Source organism: Tasmannia lanceolata, unplaced genomic scaffold (genome assembly GCF_043159265.1).
Source record: "Tasmannia lanceolata isolate RefF3 unplaced genomic scaffold, GAP_Taslan_0.1 ptg000012l, whole genome shotgun sequence".
Taxonomy (NCBI): domain Eukaryota; kingdom Viridiplantae; phylum Streptophyta; class Magnoliopsida; order Canellales; family Winteraceae; genus Tasmannia; species Tasmannia lanceolata.
This window is the reverse complement of record NW_027518689.1, coordinates 3,204,313-3,220,098: the sequence shown is the minus strand read 5'-3', so window position 1 is coordinate 3,220,098 and position 15,786 is coordinate 3,204,313.

The window sequence follows — 15,786 nt, the reverse complement described above, 5'->3', positions numbered from 1 at the left end:
GAAAATAACCTGGGGTAAGACCTGAGAGGTCTAGTTAGTCAACGGTTCCTCTGCATGGGTGATTAGGTGAATGGGATTCAGAATCAAGGCACTCTGATCAACCACAGCAATAATCTGGGACTTCTCATGAAACAGTGAACTCAGAAGGCTCGGCTCTATGCGTTCTGTCCAATCAGTTTCTAGCTCAATTTCTATGATCTGTATACCTGTCAGCTCATCTTCTAATTCGAGATCAAAGAAAATTTCAAAACCTGGCAACCTCTGTCTTGTATTCTCATCTAGCCAAGTCTCAGCAAAGCCACAGAAGGGAAAGTCTGCACCTTATTTCCGGAACCGGCCGTTCATTGTCAAATCAATCGGCGCCATTGGTAATTCTAACCTTCTTCGGCGACAGTCTGCCCATTTCATCATCAACTGTTTCATCTCTTTAACTTCTTTCTTCGAGGGTTTATACCGTGGCCCAAATAAACCATTGAATGTTTTGAACATTGGAAACTCAGTCAGACCCTGATGATATTTACCTAACCCGGCACCTGGTATGTACCCCTGTCGGTGAATCATCTTGATAACATTTGAATTTGTGCTGGTTAAGAAACAAATTTCCTCATTCATAGCTTCTTCGACAGTGATTGCGGTCACTTCTAGTGAAAACCCAGTCAGACTTATATCTCTGGCTTTTTCCACAGTCAGGTCTTGAGTAATCTGCCCTATCTCAAGGTCTGGATCTCCTTTTACAGTTATCACTCTATTCCGGTGAACAAACTTCTGCTTATGGTGAAGAGTAGACAGAACAACCCCGACCTTGTGCATCTACAGACGGCCAAGTAACAACAGGAATGAAGTCTTAATATCTAAAACTTGGAACTCTATTTCAAATTCCTCTACTCCAATCTGTATTTCAATGACTAGAGTTTCAATTATGTCTCTGCGAGTTCCATCGTATGCCAGAATACCCTGTTCAGATGGGATAGAGTCCTCAGGACTGAACCCAACGGTTGTCACAGTACTCAGTGGGCAGACATTTAAAGTAGAGCCATTGTCAACCAAAACCTCTGGCACCTTCTTCTTATTGCAAACGACAGTGATTTTTAGAGATTTGGTGTGGTCTCGACCCTCAGGAGGCAGGTCTTCATCTGTGACAGATAGAGCCTTGGACGCTCTTGCCATAGCAACCAAACTCACTAACTCATCCGTATCGAATGGCGCCGATAGAATTGGAGGAACTAAAGAAGCAACTGCAAGAACTATTAGACAAAGGATTCATCCGGCCCAGTGTATCACCCTGGGGAGCTCCCGTCCTGTTCGTAAAGAAGAAGGATGGATCAATGAGGTTGTGCATTGATTATCGAGAACTGAACAATGTCACAATAAAGAACAAGTACCCGTTGCCCAGAATCGACGACTTGTTCGACCAACTTTAAGGTGCCATGTACTTCTCCAAGATCGATCTCAGATCTGGTTACCACCAACTGAAAGTAAAGAAGGAAGACGTTCCAAAGACGGCGTTCCGCACTTGATACGGACATTATGAGTTCATTGTCATGCCATTCGGACTAACGAATGCCCCAGCCGTATTCATGGATCTAATGAACAGAGTATTTCACAACTATCTTGACAAGTTTGTCGTAGTGTTTATCGACGACATTCTTGTCTATTCTAAGAGTCGCGAAGAACATGAGGAACATCTGAAGATTGTTTTACAAACACTTCGACAGAAGAAGTTGTATGCCAAATTCAGTAAATGTGAATTCTGGTTGCAGCAAGTGGCGTTCTTGGGTCACACAGTCACCCGACAAGGAATTTCTGTGGATCCAGCGAAGACTAAAGCCGTTGAAGAATGGCAAAGACCCACGACAGCAACAGAAATTCGGAGTTTCTTGGGACTTGCCGGCTATTATAGAAGGTTCGTGGAAAACTTCGCTCGATTAGCAAATCCATTAACGAAATTAACTCAGAAAGGTGCGAAGTTTATCTGGACCAAAGAATGCGAGGAAAGCTTCCAAACGTTAAAGAAGAGACTCGTCAGCGCACCTGTGCTAGCATTACCAACACCAACCGGAGGATTTGTGATCTACAGTGACGCATCAAAAGAAGGGCTCGGCTGCGTATTAATGCAAAATGATAAAGTTATAGCTTATGCATCACGCCAACTAAAATACCACGAGCAAAACTACCCCACGCATGATATGGAATTGGCGGTAGTAATCTTTGCACTGAAGATCTGGCGACATTATCTCTACGGGGAAAAGTGTGAAATTTATACTGATCACAAGAGTCTCAAATACATATTTTCTCAGAAGGAGCTGAATATGAGACAAAGAAGGTGGCTAGAGTTACTAAAGGATTATGACTGCACCATTCATTATCATCATGGAAAGGCGAATGTAGTGACAGATGCATTGAGTAGAAAAACTTCCGGAACCTTGGCAAGAATGCTAACCACTCAAAAGCATTTACTCCAAGATCTGAGAAAACTGGATATGGAAATAGTAGAACCCCGAACCAAGGGCTACATAGCACAGATGGTTGCTCAACCATCACTATTGGAGAAAATCAAGGCCACTCAAGTCGACGATCCTGAATTACAAGGAAAGATCGAAGCAATTCAGAAAGGCAAACTTTCCGAATTCAATGTTGATAAAGATGACATCTTAAGATTCAACACAAGACTGTGTGTGCCCTCCGATCCAGAATTAAGAAGGAAGTTGCTAACTGAGGCACATAGTTCGGCATTCTCCATACACCCAGGGAGTACGAAGATGTATCGAGATCTTCGAACCCATTATTGGTAGAATAATATGAAGAGAGAGATTGCTGAGTTCGTGTCTACATGCTTGGTTTGCCAACAAGTTAAAGCAGAACGACAGCTACCAAAGGGAGCCTTACAACCACTAGAGGTGCCTATATGGAAGTGGGATATGATAGCAATGGATTTCATTACGGGACTACGAGGACTACGAAAGGAAATGACGCAATATGGGTCATCATTGATCGACTGACGAAGGTAGCTCATTTTATCCCAATACGAGAAAATTTTTCCTTAGATTAATTGGCAAAGCTCTACATCAAAGAAGTAGTCCGTTTACACGGCATACCAGCATCCATTGTGTCTGATCGTGACCCGCGCTTCACATCTAATTTTTGGAGGAGTATACAAAAGCATTGGGGGACAAAGTTGAACTTCAGCACTGCCTTTCATCCTCAAACAGATGGTCAATCCGAACGGACAATTTAGACACTAGAGGATATGCTTAGAGCTGAAGGTAATTGGGACCAACACTCGAGTCCCGTAATGAAATTAGATGAATTTTCAACACTTACCATTGGTTGAATTTTCTTATAATAACAGTTATCACTCTAGTATAGAGAGTGCACCCTATGAAGTTCTCTATGGTAAGAGGTGTAGAACACCGACGTGTTGGGATGAGGTCGGAGAAAGAAAACTTCTAGGACCAGAGTTAGTACAAGAAACTACTGACAAAGTACGTATGATCCAACAACATATGAGGACGGCTCAAAGCAGACAGAAGAGCTACGCCGATCATCGACGTCGAGACCTGGAGTTTGCAGTGGGTGACCGTGTATTCTTAAAAGTATCACCTTGGAAGGGTGTGATAAGGTTCGAAAAGAAAGGGAAGCTCAGTCCCAGATATATTGGACCATACGAAATACTTGAACGAATTGGGCCAGTAGCATACCGTGTAGCTTTGCCACCAGCCTTGTCACATGTTCACAATGTGTTTCACGTCTCACTTTTAAGGAAATACTTGGCGGACCCATCACATGTACTGCAAACAGAACCAATGCAGTTGGAACAAGATTTGTCTTATGAAGAGCAACCAGTACAAATCCTTGATCGAAAGGAACAAATTCTTCGGACAAAAAGAATATCACTGGTGAAGATTCTGTGGAGGAGCCAAGCCACCGAGGAAGCAACATGGGAACCGGAGGAGGAGATGAAACAAAAGTATCCTCATCTATCTACTTCTTAAGTTTTTTAAGGGGGGTAGAATGTAATAACCGGTAAAATATATATATATATATATACAAATAAATAAAAATGGCCTCATAGGTGGGTAATCATCGGCCATTACTCATTTTTCCCCGAGTTAATCGGGCATGAGGACATCTGGCATAATGGGGCGTACGCGATTCGAACCCAATGCTGAGCGAGGATTGAACGCCTTCCTACCACTAAACCACCGTCCCAGATGTCAACTAAAAATGAGTAGATACTTACACATATTAAAAATTACCAATAGTCACTATTCATAATTACTATTCACAATAGTCACTATGCAAGATTACTATGCAGAAATACTACGTAAGATTACTATGCAGAAATACTATGCAAGTTCACTATTGAGATAAACTATTCAAAATTACTATTCACAGTAGGACCCACCGAGTACTATTCACAAGCGGGTCCCACCAACAGTGGGTCCCACATCAGCGGGCCCCACACAAGCGGGTCCCACCAACAGCGGGTCCCACATCAGCGGGCCCCACACAAGCGGGTCCCACAACAAGCAGGACCCACAAATAGCGGGACCCAACGCCAGCGGGACCAATCACTAGTGGGAACCACTACCAGAAGGACACACCGCAACCACTTTCATTAACTCATTGGTTAAGCGGGTCACTCCACAACCACTATCATTAATGAGTAGTTGCGCTTCACCAACAAAAATAATAATTAAATAATATTAATCATCCTCTTACTATTCAAGCAGCCTTTACTATTTATTTATTTATACCTTTACTATTCCTATATTTTTGTAAAAGCATTTAAGAGAAGCATTTAAGAGAGTAGTTGTGAATTTAAGAATGACGTATCTATAAATAGAGGCTCTCATTTTGTTATTTCGACAAACCCTAGTAGAGCTAAAAAAATTCAGAGAAGAAAGAGTAAGAGAGAGAGGGAAAAAGAGAGAGAGAGGAGAAGGAAAAGGAAATCCACTTCATCACTACCAAGGTAAGTCTTTCATATCGATAGTTAAAGTATTTATTATGGGTAATATGGTTGGTTCTACCGCCTATGTAAATATTAGGATAAAGCATGCATAAGAGGCGATAACTCGCTATAGATTATGCAAGTTTTATCATCTTATTTGAACGGTGAAATGCTAGCATAGTAACCGTAAAGTAAACTTTAATCAAAGAAAGGCGAACTGCTGAGCATAGTAGCCCATCTTATTTGAACGGTGAAATGCTAGCATAGTAACAGTAAAGTAAACTTTAATTAAGAAAGGCGAACTGCTGAGTATAGTAGCCAAGAAATAAACTAAATCAAAGAATGGTGAACTACTGAGCATAGTAACATGTGGGGTCCACATGAATAGTAACATGTGGGGTCCATATGAATAGTGCATGCTGGGCCCCATGATTTTAAAAATTTAATAGAAAGAACACTGAACACAGGGAACATTATTTTGGACATAGATGGACATTACCTGGACAGAAAGGACACTGCCTTAAAACATGAATTTGATTAAATTAGAATATATTTACAGGTTATCCACTCCAAGGTGTAAACTCAAACAAACCTGTGACCGGAAAACTATATGTAAGGGTTGTAAGGGTTTTCGTCCATTGATTCTCTTTTTCTATATGTAAGGGTTTTCTTCCATTGATTCTCTTTTGCTATATGTAAGAATTTTCTTCCATTGATTCTCTTTTGCTATATGTAAGGGTTTTCTTCCATTGATTCTCTTTTGATATACTGGATGTGAATATTTAATATTCTTTGATTCTCTTTATACGCAATTGCTATAAGAGTTTCTATCCTTCTAAGATCCATAACTGATGAGAATCCAAGGGGGATCCTTTCTTTCAGACCCCATTCCTTTCAGATAAATGATTTTACTGATAAAGCTATAATTCTATTTTGTATCTTCGAAACTTGTTTCCATGAGATATGTTTATGTTTAGGGTTTATCTTGTGATACCCTAATTCTGGATATGGACTGAGTTATGATATGATGACGGGTGGACGCGTTATAGTCCTCCATGTGCACGTGGGTAAAGACGACTCTAGAGAGTGTAAATCTAGAGGATTATGAGCCGAGGTATGGCTATGAATGGGCCGAGATATGGCTATGAATGAAAGCATCTATGCTTAATGAAGTCTATATATATAATTCTATATATATAATTCTTGATATCAGTTCTGTAAGTTTTCTCTATACGTTTGGAAAGTATGTTGTGCTTATTCCTTCTTTCCATGTTTATAATGTGAGATGTCCTATCTGCAAAATATCATGTTCTTATGAGCTTGACAATTCTACATCACTTGTTGTTTATACCCTACTAGGCTATTTGAGCTCACCCCTTTCTTTTTCTTGTTTTATTGTTCCAACCCCCAGGTGAAGTATAGATGAAAGATGAGGAATGCTAGAGTTAAATGCAGAACTGTTCTTGTAGACACCCCATTTTGACCGGCCCCTTTTCCGCGAAATCGAATAAATTTCTGAAATTGAGCGTAGTCCCAAAGTTGAGTCGAAGTCCCGAAATCAATTTTTGAACCCTGAAACTGTGCTCTGACTGTGAAAATCCAAGAATCGAAGCCCAAATTTCCGAAGGATCCGAACCCCGTGAATTAACTCAAGTCGTACCCCAACCCATGTCTTGGGTTTAATTCGAGCTTAATTAAAGAAATGCAGGGTGGGGTGAATCAAGATGCATAGGAGTGCCCTATAAGTGACTTAAAGAGGAAAAGATGCATTGGAGAAGGTTGTCCAAGGAATAAAGGGGGTCAAATATATCATTTCTCTCAGGGGTCTGTTCTACCCAGGCACCCCCCTCTGAGGTTAAAAGAATGGTCAAGTACACTAGAAGCGGCTGTCCTAGAATAAAAAGGGGGGGGGCGAAATTTATCAATTTGCTTATTAAAACCCAATCGATTAGGGTTTCGGGAGAGAGGATCTCCATTTTCTTTGTGAAGCAGAGAGCAGAGAGGGAGAGAGAAGGGGAGGAGCCGCCATCTTCACGGCCTCATCCCCATCTTCGTCATCATCTCCCCATCCTCCCTAGCAACCACCACCACCTCCTCCAGCCGACACCCGCATCTCCACCCTAGCATTTCCCCCTCTCATCTTCTCCGGTAACCTTGCCGGAATCCGGCAAGCCTCCACCCACCGGCCAGCCACCACCCCCCACCTTCACAACCTCCATCACCATCACCATCGCTTCCCCATCTTCTCAAACCCCACATCCAATTTTTTCTTTTTTCTTTTTTTTTCCCTTGAAACCCATCCGGCCACCCATCGGAGCTCCGACCAAATCTCTCCCTCCGATCTTCCCTCGCCTTCGCCGTACCCTCCATTAACGCCACCACTACCATAACCTCTTCTTCAAACCCCATTAAACCCAAAACCCATTTTCTGGAAAAACCCAAAACCCATTTTCTAGAAAAACAGAGAAGGGAAAGAGAAGACCCATATCCACCATCATCACATCACAGCCACCATTCTCATCTTTCCCTCTTCTTCCAGACCACCATTTTTACCCCATTTTCCCCTTTTCCAAACCCACTTCGACCTCCGACCGAATTTAGCCCATCCCTACCACCTCTATCTACCATTTCCAAAGCCATCATCGCCAAGCTCCGATCGGCAGGCCACCTTCTCCTCCAGCCGACAGCCACATCCCCATTCTCTAATTTGCCCCATAATCCCCATCTCAGCCACCAATTTCACCGTAAAACCCACTTTTATTCATCCCTCCACCCAAGTCCCTGCCAGCCATTCACCTCTCCAACCCCAATTTCTTCCACCGTTTTCTCCAATCTCTGAAACCCAACTCACACAACTTTCATTTTCGCAAATCCTAGGGTCCTCCATTTTCTTCGTTTGATTCGGTTGGAGGATTTCCCATGCGATTCCGAACGGGTTTCAAACCAATTTCAGGCAACCAGAAATGAGGGCTTGAAGGATTCTGGTGAGTTCTTAAGCCGCTGTCAGCATTTTTAGATTTGGGTTTATATTAACATTTGTAGATCAATATTGAGTAACATGTCGTCTAATTTTCTTTCTGAAAGATCTGGATCTGCTATTGCATATTGTTTGATAATCTTTTAGATCGAGTCGCACCAGCCGGACAGTTCTGTGTTCTTGGTCCGATGGCTTCTTTGATCCTCTCTGTTTTTCTCTTCATGACTTTCTTCATATGTTTATGCAATGGATTTTATCTCCCTGGGAGTTATATGCAAACATATCTGGTGGGCAAAGAAATTTTTGTTAAAGTTAATTCACTGACCTCAATTGAGACAGTTCCATTGTATCTTGTGCTCAATGATACTTCAGTGGTATTAAACTGGTTTACCTTTTCTTTGCTGAATATATCTCACTCTGTGGCATAACCTCTAGAAATTAAATAAGTATTTAGTTGATGGGTATGAGGGATATCATTTTATGTTCTTTTTGGTTTCCATCAGCTGAAAGGAGTGAGGTTGGCTGGGTGTGGTCGTTGAAATAAGGTAGTGTTTATGAATGTGCTCTTGGATGTTGACTTTGACATTACCTTGCTTTGATCTTTACAATAATCTGGTTTATCAAAAGGTATTATATTTAGCATCGTAAAGGGCGATGAAGGCGCTAGCCCAAGCCCATCTTTAGGGGACTCGCTCAATCCAAGTAGCGCTCCCCTCTTTTGTTTAGTAGGCCTACCCAACCTTTTGGATTTCTTTTAACCATTTTTTTTTAAAAGAGCCCTTCTTGGGGCAATGATAAGGTTACTTGGAGCCCGTCTTTGTGTTTTGTGGCTCACCGTTTTTGCACTTGAATCTGTACAAGTTGATGCCCCCTGTTATGCACCAAAATTTATAAAAATCAGAAATATCATTGCATGCATTTGTATAATTTGTTAAAAATTTAACATTCTTCTTTTATGTTAAGTTTTGAGTTAGGTTCTGAAGATGAATGGACTGTTCAGGTGAGACTATCTTGAAAGCTTATCATACTTATTTTTTATTCAAATAAATTGTTTTACGAAAGAAGGAGATCAAATGACTACTCTATTCGATATTATCGACTTGAGTACTGTCTGATTTCAAGGCGGGATTAGAAATATTATCATGTGTATTATGATATCAGATGATTACTTTAGCATCATCTGATTTCATCCTCATATTGGGGTGGTGTTTGTGGTTGGGCATAGAAGTGTTTGCTATTGTTTTTGCTTTATTAGGCTATCCAGCGGCTGGTCTGGACTAATTTATGTTGTTTATCATTTTATGATTGCTATAGGTTGTGTATTTTTTAATTGAAAATTCTTCTTTGCTTAACAATTGATTTATTTTTATAATAATTGAATGGGGATCTGAGTTTACTTGATAACCTTTTTCTTCGCTTTGATTAGAGACTAACACAGTCTTATAGATTTCTGTTAAATTTCTTTAGATACTAGAGTCCCCTCTCATTGTGAGGGCGATGAAGGCGCTAGCCCAAGCCCATCCTTAGGGGACTTGCTCAGTCCAAGTAGCATACCCCTCCTTTGTACATAGGAGACTTGCCCAGTCTCATTCTCTTGCTAAACCTCCTCTTTGTGCGTCGTTTGGTTTTGGGAGAACACCCTACTCGGCTTGGCAGCATACCCCTACCCTTATAGGTATTGGGTTGCACATTTGTTGCACCCTAGGGCTAGGCAGCTGTCCGGCCTGGCTGGGTGTTTTACCTTTGCCAAATATGCACAAGGTCTCTTATTCCTTTTTACGTCATTTGTGTCTCGGAGACAAGCCTCGTCTCATGTAGAGAGTTTCCCCTTTAGGAGGCTTACCTAGCCTCATGTTAGAGTGGCCTCCTCTTTTAGAGTGAGTCTTTGACTCGGTAGTGTTATTAGAGAGCCTCTGACTCATTTGTTCCCCTCTTTAGTGTTGTTAGTTCGGAGTTTCTCCTTTAGAGTTGTTGATTACTTCGCTTTGATTAGAGGCTAACTCAGTCTTATTAGAGCTTTGCTTGCTTGGGATCTTGGATCGTTTTCTCTCTTCTTGGGACGCTATCTTTCTTGTTGTGGTTCGTCTCTTTGAGGCGTTAGTTGCTTGTTTGGGGTTTCCCCTTTTTGCTTTAGGGCTTTGCCCTAGTTTATGGTTATGCTCGTTTGTTCTCTGTAAGAGTGAATTCATCTAAAGGTCCTGAGCATTGGAAAAGCTTTAAAATCCAAAAACATTAGAAATTTAAAACTCAAAAACATTTGAAAACTTTAAAAATATTAAAAACATTTGAAAACATAAAAAACCTTTAAAAATCTAAAGTGTTGAGTGTTTCTTTTAGAAGCGTATTAGACGAGTTCGATTTTCGAACTACGTTGGCTTGATCCTCTTCCACGAGGTACGTAGTGCAGCTTGGGATTTACATCCTAAGTCCAGCCAAACTTTGTAAATAAATGCTTTAACCCTTTTTTTTTCTTCAAAACCTTGTTTTCAACAAGATCTTCCTCTAGAGTTAGGAGTTTGTCCTAGATAGAGAGTTTTAGAGTTAGGAGTTTGTCTTGGATTTGTTGTGTGCTTGTTTGTGTTTGTTTTAGAGTTTGGGGTTTGTCCTAGAGTTATAGGAGCGCCTCCGTCCGGTCAGTTAGCGATTCACATCGCCGACTGATGACTAGGTCTAAGATGCGTTAGCGATCCCATTGTTTTCCTTAGGAAGCACAGCCTAGTTACACATAGGTTGTAGGAACCACCTGCATTAGCTTAGGGCTAACCTGCATTTAGTTAGGGCATATAGGGTGTCCTAAAATCTACAATTCACTGGAATTTAAATAATCGTTCAAGAAGCTTTAATAATTAGTCCGGTCTTTTAGATCGAGTCTAAGATAGAGGTCTAGGTGTCTTAGGCATCATAGTTTAGAATAAGTGCGAAGAACTACGTTGCCTTGATTCTCGTGGAGGCGGGGATACGTAGGCTTCTTTGGATGAACATCAGACCATCCGAGGACTCGGGCTAAATCGTTTAGAGTCTTAGGATTTGTTGTGTAGTCATCGTTTGTTTTGCTATGTCTTCTTACTTTCTTGTGCAGACCTATACCTTTAGCTGTAGCATGCATGTGTTCGTCCACCAGAACTTAGACACCAGTTAGGTATGTCACTCATAACCTAGCTATGCTTAGGCAACACATCTTTCATTTTATTTTATGGGTGTTTATTATCTTTATCCTCAGGAAATGCATGCTTAGGTAGACGACTCCTGAGGATTGTTCCCATTTCACATGATTTTTGCCCAAAATTCTTCGAAGTTAATAAATAAATGGCATAAGAGACCAAGTGTTCGCACTCGGGCGAATTGGGGGCGCTCTTCGGACCTTCTCCATTCGTCATCAGGCACGGACCTTTTGTATCTCTGGTTATCCATTGCAAACAGAGCATTTGTTTTGGTTCCATGGCGCATCCATGGATGGCGACTCTGAGTTATTTCTAGATATATCTTGGTTTCGAGCTCTGGCTCCGGATCAGGATGTATCTCTTTCCTTTTATATCGCCACTCATGCTATGCCGTGAGGGTGGCACCAGTTTCGAGAGTTCCTTGGCAGAGCTCTCCTTCACATTGTGGAGATCTTAGAGGATTGCAGGAGGGATCTCGCGTCCCTCGGCGCCGTCCTCAGGATCGGGGTCCACAGTTCTAAAGGACAAATATGTTTTAAATATGTATCAACTATGTCTTGAATTAAGATGTAATAAGTTAAACCTAATTTCTGTAAACCCTCTAAACGTAGTTGTTGTATTTGAGATTTTGGGAATAATGAAAGTTTTTGAGAAAGATGATGTAATATTCTTCTACGCACCGAGTTGGTATTTCCAAAAAAATCCGGGGCGTTACATAAACCCCATACTGAGATATTAGCTTGAGTCTTTTTCAGCTGTTTCAACAAGCTCTCCTCTTCTTCATCTGCGTTCACCTTATTCTGCCTCTGATTCTCTGCATTTCTCGCAACCTCTACCGGATTTTCTACACTCAACTCAAGAGGTTTGAAGACATGTCCGCCTCGGGTCATGTGACGCATCTCGTCACACTGGTCATCTAACAACAGTAGTTCATCATCTTCCATTCGGAAAACGTATGGCTCCTTACTGTCTTTTTCTTCTTTGAAGTCCTCAGCCCTTAGGACATATGGGGTTTTCTTTGTCTTTCCTGCATTATCATTATGAAACACATAAGACAGAGATGAAGACCACTCAGCAAGTTCAATGTCGTCAAACGAAATTATATAAGGCTCCTTTTTCATTTTCTCAAGTTCTCTTTCATTAAACTTCATTACATAGGTTTTTTCTGTTGTTATAGCACAAATGAGGGTTGACGGATCAAGCAAAGGTTCATCAGCAAAAATGGCATTGGTAGTAGGAGGAGGAATAGCATGATGGTTAGAAAGTGGGTTTTGAGTAATGTTTGGTTTCTCAACTGCAAGCTCGTCCTTGTCAATCATATTCTGAATTGCATGCTCTAAAGCCAAACAATTTTCAGTTAGGTGTCCCGAACCTCTATGATATTCACAATATTGATCCATCTTCCAGAATGTTGGTAAGGGATTAGGTGGAGGTTTAATATCTGGGAGCCGGATCTTCCTATCTTTTATAAGCCTCTTGAGTATCTCATTGGTATAGGATATGGAAGGGGACCAAACTTTCGGTCAAAGGTCCTCTTTCTTGGTGTCCTTGCAACTTCTGTAACAACCCTTGTCACAGGTAGACCTGGCAAACGGGTGGGTTGGGCCGGGTCAACCCGCGGGTGATGTGGGGGCGGGTCACACGGGTCGGATCAGGAAATGACTCGCATTTTTGCGGGTCAGAATTTAGGTGACCCGCGCGGCCCGCAGGTGGGCCGAGTCAACCCGTGGGTCACCCGCAAATTCAAACAATTGTTTATTTTGAGAAATGTTATCACTGGATTTTGATGAGGGCGGTATGGCCGGTATCGTGGGATGATCCAAACCGTCCATTAGATGGCCCACAGGCTAAATAGGTGTTGCCCCAAAAATCATTTCAATAGGTTGATCCTAACCCTCTGATCTATAAAGGGTTAGGATCAAGTGATCAACCCTCTAACATTCAAATCGGAGGGTTGGGATCAACCTATGGTGCTAGCCATAACCCATTCAGGCATCAAACCCTTAAAACATAGATTAGCATGACAAAATCATCATCTTTGCATTAGAAAAAAAAGCCATCTAACTAGATTAGCATAACAAAATCACCACCCTTAAAAAAGCCAAGTGACCCACGGGTGCCCGCGGGTTGACCCGACCCGACCCGTGTTTTTGCGGGTTGGGTCACCCGCGGGTTAGTTTTGACGGGTCAATAAAACTCAGACCCGTGCCCGCAAATTTGCGGGTTGGTCGGGTCGACCCACGGGCACGGGTCGCGTTTGCCAGGTCTAGTCACAGGCCTGGTGTAACTGACAGCGTGAACCTCCTTGGGCTGGATTACAGGCCTTTTACCCTCTCAAATTTCAGAAGAAACTTTTGCTCTCAGACCCATTGCTATGGCATCTCCTGTCTGAGTACCAGTATTGATCAAGTGGTCAAAGCTTGGATAATGCTGAGGTGCCAAGAAATGAAAGTACTGAGGAGACAAACTCTTGAGAACTAGCTTTATCTGATCGGCTTCAGACACTCTCTGGCTCAGCTAGGGGTGGCCAGAACCGAACCGGAACCGAAGAACCGAACCGGAACCGAACTCTAAAAAAATATTTTTGGTCCGGTTCGGTTCCACTGATGAAGAATCGAACTTATTCGGTTCGGTTCCGGGTCTAATGTTCTCGGTTCGGTTCCGGAACCGAAGAACCGAACTTTGAATATATATATATATATATATATATATAATATTTTTATATTTCTATTATACATATACTTAATAATATAAATTACTTATAATATTAATAAGTAATAGTTAATACTATTATTATAATAAGAAAGTAACTTATATTATAACTTTAATTAAAAGTTTTTATAAATTATAATTAATAATTAATAATTAGCCATTAGAACCGAAGAACCGGACCGGACCGAACCGATTATGTTCGGTCCGGTTCGGTTCGGTCCTACTGTGTACTACGGTTCGGTTCGGTTCTTACGGATCATGGAACCGAGAACCGAAAAAAAAGGGACCGAGAACCGAACCGGTTGGCCACCCCTAGGCTCAGCTGAACAGACTTACGTCTCCAACGCTTGATAAAGTAGGTAAAGGTCTCCTGAGGACCTTGCTTCAGCTGTTTTAGGTCTCTCTTTGTGACCTCAATACCTTCCTCTATCGAGAACTGCTCAATAAGTTTATCAGAAATGTCTTCCATGGTTCTCACCTCGTCTAGTTTCAGCCTTAAGAACCACTTCTTTGCAATTCCTACCAGAGAGATCGGAAACAATTGGGCCATCTGCTCATGGCTCAGACCATACTGCTGTGACATAATGATAAACCATCTCATGTGATTGTGCGGACATCCGGTTCCATCATACTTATCATAATCAGGAACTTTAAAATTTGAGGGCAGAGCAACTGTGGAAGACATCATTAGCTCAGAGACGTCGAACTTCTTGGGCCCTTGAACCTTCATTTGTTCCATTTCCTAAGCCAATTTACCAAATTTCTCAGATATTTTCCTTTCTAGCTTCTCATACATTTCTTTTTCCCTATCAACCTTTGGTGCACAATAATCTACAGCGTATTGTTCATCATCTAAATCGACCTCGAAAGGTGAGATAGCAGGTCTATTTAACTCTGGAGATGTAACATGGGGAGGTGGAAGTATGGGACCTCTAGATGCAGAAGCCTTATCACTTATCTGAGTTTTCATGTCGGCTATTTCCTTTTTCATTCCTGCCATGTCTCGAGTGACCCGATGGAAAACAAGGCAAATTTCCAACACCGAGGACCCAAAAATTGCCTTTTACCGCATGGTGGTTCTCTATAATTTTTATGAATGTAATAATTATCGAGCAATGATAGATGCAAGGGAGCCCTTGCATAAAGAGGCGAAAAGGGCCCTTGATTGGTTCCACATCATTAATTGTAACCGAATTTACTTTTTCAATTGATTTGAAACAGTTACAATTAATGATGTGGAACCATTCGAGGGCCCTTTTCCTGCTCTTTAGGCAAGGGCTCCCTTGCATCTATCATTCCTCAATAATTATCTTTCTCTTAAAAAAGACTTAAAACGTGAAAACAAAGGCAAGTGATATATTCGTCCCTTTTTTAAACTTGGGACAGCCCCCTCTACTGTATTTAGGATTTCTCTTTTACACTAGAGGGAACTGTCCCAAGTAAAAAAGAGGTTGGATATAGCATTTCCTCAGACTTCTCTACGGGCACCGTACTTTTCCTTCTAGAAACTATGACCCAACCCAATGCAAGATAGGATCCACCCAAGAGTACGTTCATTTCATAGTCTAGAAAATGAAGAAGAAAAACATGGACTACGAAAGCCCCAAAGGCAAAGTTCTTCCTTATAATTAGACCTGGCAAACGGGTGGGCCGGGCCACGTCAACCCGCGGGTGATACGGATGCGGGTCACACGGGTCGGGTCAGAAAATGACCCGCATTTTTGCAGGTCAGAATTTAGGTGACCCGCGCGGCCCGCGGTGGGCCGGGTCAACCCGCGGGTCACCCGCAAATTCAAACAGTCGTTTATTTTGGAAAATGTTGTCACTGGATTTTGATGAGGGCGGTATGGCCGGCACTGTGGGATGATCCAAACCGTCCATTAGATGGCCCACAACCTAAATAGGTTGTGCCCCAAAAATCATTTCAATAGGTTGATCCTAACCCTCTGATCTATAGAGGGTTAGGATCAAGTGATCAACCC